Source organism: Artemia sp. Qi Xiang Cuo, chromosome 19 (assembly GCF_049724085.1).
Source record: "Artemia sp. Qi Xiang Cuo chromosome 19, ASM4972408v1, whole genome shotgun sequence".
Lineage (NCBI taxonomy): Eukaryota > Metazoa > Arthropoda > Branchiopoda > Anostraca > Artemiidae > Artemia > Artemia sp. Qi Xiang Cuo.
Window position 1 is genome coordinate 17,806,348 of NC_142812.1, and position 4,367 is coordinate 17,810,714.

Here is a 4,367-nt window from a genome sequence, read left to right on the forward strand (position 1 = left end):
TAAGTTTATATCTAAATACTTTTAGGAAAGAACTCTCAAAGAAAAAGAGCAATTAAATTGCCAGCAAAATGAAACAAAATACAGTATATTTTAAACCGCAAGGATTCCTGGCAAAGGGATCAATTTTTTAATCAATAATATATTTAATTATTATGCATTTAATCTTAATAGAAAATCAAACTCTATCCAAAATTACAGAAAGATTGTTTACGTAGATTATAACAGATGTAGACTTGTCTTCTCATGTGAAATTGTCGTTATGGGTGACTTCGACCTTAATTTGTGTGACGGGAGGTCATCCTCGTCCTTGGATTTTCTTTCAACAATGTTCGCTTGTGGAACATTACCTTCTGCATGCATTCCAACTCGCATTACTAACACTACTGCTTCTTTGCTTGATAATATTTTTTCGTCATTGACCTTGGTGCAAAATTTTGTGTTGGCGAGTGATATCTCAGACCATTTTTCTGTTTTTTCCCACGTATGATTTTTCCGATGCGTTGCCAAGAAGGAGCCAAGGAGCTGGTTTTTCCTCTTTTAAATTTAATGATCAGGGTTTGCATCTTCTTAGGTCACGGTTGCCGGGTTGTCTGTGGAGTATTCTGAAAATGAATCTGATATAGATTCTTTGTTTAATTATTTTTATGATTCTTTGAAAGAAGTTACCTTGGATGCATGTGTTTGTACCCCAGTCGAATCCGGCATCGAAAAGAACAACCCCTTTGAATCCTTGGATGACTACGAGACTCCTTAAAAGTTGGAGGAAGAAAAATAATCTTTGGGAGGCTTACAGGTCCTCTAAGCCATCTTCTCGTGATTCTCGACTTCAACTTTTCAAAGCTTATTGAAGAGTTTAAAATTCGCTTTGCCGAAAGGCCAAATCGTTATTTTATTACAGAAAATTATCTGCGTGTGGTAAAGACATTAGGAAGACATGGCAAGTAATCAATTCTGTTATCAGGCCATCTTCTCTGCCTCCTTCTGCCCCTTCAAGTATTTTGATGGAAGGCGAAAATGTAGAGGGTGAGCTAATAGTTCAAGATGCGTTTACTTCCTATTTTGCTAGTATCAGCAAAACTACAGCCTCTTCTGTAAGTCTTTCTTCTTCTCTACCTGACTTTAGGTCTTACCTTGACCGCCTTGTCCTAAATCAATGGCATTGGAACCTGCCTCTGGAGCTGAAATAGCCAAAATTGTCAATGGTTTGAGGGGTTCTTCATCTTCTGGCCGAGACCGTATTCCGACTAAGGTTGTAAAGTTCATTCTTCCTGTCATCATTTCTGCCATCACGAGACTTATCAATCTTTCCTTTGAAAATGGTGTTTCCCCAAGTGCTTTAAAGCGTGATCGCGTTATTATTCTTTTTAAAGGTGGATCAAGGAATGATCCTGCAAATTATCGTCCCATATCACTTTTATTCGTGTTTAGTAAAAGATTTGAAAAAGCTGAGACTTTTCGACTTCTTAATTTTCTGAATTCTAAACACTTTTTTCATGATTTTCAGTTTAGTTTTAGGTCGAAGCACTCAACTTAGCATGCATGCGCAACTCTTTTGAATTATTTACATTCAGTTCTTAACTCTGGTCTGATACCTGCTGCTCTTTTTCTCGATGCACGAAAAGCATTCGACTCATTAACACACAAGATTCTTCTTTGGAAACTGTCCCATATTGGTATAAGAGGGAATAATTATTCTTGGTTTCTATCATATTTATCTGGTCGAGTAATCTCGGTTGATCCGCAATTTTCTAACCCTTCGGGAATAGAGTTCGGCGTTCCACAAGGATCTGTTATTGGGTCGATACTCTTTTTAATCTATGTCAATGACCTTATTAATGCGGTTCAAAATTTAAAAATTACCATTTGCTGTCGTCTTTGTCAACCAGCATCCGTCACTAATTGTGACAGGAATTCGTCCTTACCGGATACACTTATTGCTTTTGCTGATGACAGTACTCTTGGCACAGCTGGTAGAACTGAGTCTGATATTCGTTCAAAGATATGTGCCCTTTTTGAAAGAATTTTCCAATGGTTTGATGTAAATTATCTTGCCTTAAATGTCGGGAAGTCATTTTTTCTCATTTTCTTCAGAGTTTCAGAGGCTTGCCCTGACTTAAATGAAATACACGTATCAAGAGGTTCTCTAAGTAGACCTAAGGATCGTTACATTCTATTCCTAGGCATCTTGCTTGACGAAAATCTTTCCTTCAAGCATCATATTGACCTAACTAAAATTAATGTCTCAAGGAGTCTTGGAATCGTTAGTAATCTCAAACATATTTGTTCAGTGTAAATTCTTAGCATATTGTACTACAGACTAGTTTAGTCTTATGTTTCATCTTGTTCTGTTATTTGAATGTCGACGTTTATTTCGTTTCCGCTGCCACTTTCAAAACTTTATGATAAAGCAAGGACTCTTATTAAGAAAACTAACCGATCTTCACTTAAACCCTTGCTTGATTTGAAATCTCTCTATTTTCTTTCTTGTTCTTCTTTCACCTTTTTACAGTTGCACGGCCATCTTCCTACTGCTCTATGTAATAATACACCTTTTATTTCTGATCAATCGAGTTATCATCTCCGCACTTCCAGCAATTTACAGATTCTTCATACTCCATCAGTGAGGTCTGATTTCAACCCTCTGACAACTTGCAACAGGATTTGGAACACGCTCCCTGTGTCTGCACCAAGCTACCACTTGTTTGGTATATTCAAAAAATATGTTAAGGATTTTCTAGCTAGTATTTAAGTTGTTTTTTAAGTATTTGTTTCATTTTTGTTTCTCCCCTGTTTTTTTCCTGGTCATAGAGCCTTACGGGGGAGTTTATATTGAAGTGTATTTTGTTGAGTTTATTGATTGAATAAAATTGATTGATTGATTGATTGATTGATTAGAATAGTGTACACAAGGAGTAGAGATACTAAAAAATCCCTTCATAGATACCACGTTTTGATTTTATGACGGTCATGTAACAGGACAATTCTTCCCCTCGAGCTTAAATTCGTTATATATTCAGATATTAAAAAAAAATAGAATAGAACAGCGAAAGAAAAACAAAATTTAAACTTACTATCCAGCTGTCAAATTGACCCTATTTCTTTTTATTGTCCTTTTCAATTAAATAAAATTAACAGGTTCAAAAAAAAATTTCTTCACAGGAGAATCTTACCAAATAAATTGTGATAAAAAAAAAAACTGGAAGTAAAAAGTGACTTGGACCAATATTTACCAAAACTAAAAATGGAATTCTCATGAAAATTGCTACACCGGCAGTGATGGCTTTTTTCTGTTAATTCTAAATATTAAAAATTCTTTCAGTTATTGTTACCCACCCAAAAGCAAAAATCTAAGAAAATAGGCCTGATTTTTGAAAAAAGGGAACCCCCCCCCCAAAAAAAAAGCGAACGATCTTATTGAAAATCTCTTTACTAGATACATCATATCAGAGAACCTTACCGTAGAGGTTTCAAGCTCTAATCTTCAAAATGTGGAATTTCGCTTTTTTTTCAAAAGAAATATCGTCGATGTATGTTTATTTGTTTTGTTGTTTTTTTTTCCAGGGATGATTGTATCAAACCGAAGGTCCAAGATAATTGGGAGGAAGCTCATTCAAACGTAAATTTAAAGCTCTTTTTTAAGTGACCATAGAAATTGAACCAGGGGAATGTCTTGTTTTCTTGCCATTTTACAGCACCAAACTATGACTTTACCCTGAAGAGGATGAATTTGCAATCAATTTAAAATTCTCGATTTAAAAATATCAATAACTATATTTTAGGTTTTCCAGTTGTAAAGAAGTACTGCCACATGGTGGCACTACTAGAGTCAACCAAGTTGATTGGCTTTATTTGTAATGAAATTAGGCTATGTTTGGCGATCTGTAATTGCGGATCAGTTATAATGAGGGGGTGAATCATTGTTTAGGCGGGGGCAGGGTAGAGTCCTAAAAAAGTACATTTTAATGGACAAACTGCTTACTCTTCACGAGGCTTCAGACAAATGTTGAAAGAGGTAGGGGGGAGTAGGAATTAATTAAATTTTTTCTCTATACAGTAAAAATGTTACATTCCCATTTCTACCAGCACAGAGGTGGAAAAGGCAAGGCAGGTCATCATTAGGCCCACCAGGAAGTTATTTGGGGTTGCAAATACGGTTCTAGGTGTCTATCCCCCCGGCGATTACCCTCCTCCCGGAAAATACCCCCTCCGGAAAATACCCCCGGAGGAAAATACCCCCTCCCCCGTAAAATACCCTTCCCCGCGGAAAATACCCCTGGTGGACCCCCCCCTCCCGGGAAAATACTTCCCGGAAAATACCCCCCCCCCAAAGGAAAATACCCCCCCCCCCGGAAAGCAGCCCCTGGAAA

The 4,367-nt window shown here is 36.9% G+C and overlaps 1 pseudogene; it reads left to right on the top strand.

Annotated features, from left to right (window-relative positions):
* The first annotated feature begins 259 nt into the window (after nt 1–259).
* LOC148940565 (uncharacterized) lies at nt 260–3,855 on the top strand (annotated as a pseudogene).
* The last annotated feature ends 512 nt before the right edge of the window (nt 3,856–4,367 follow it).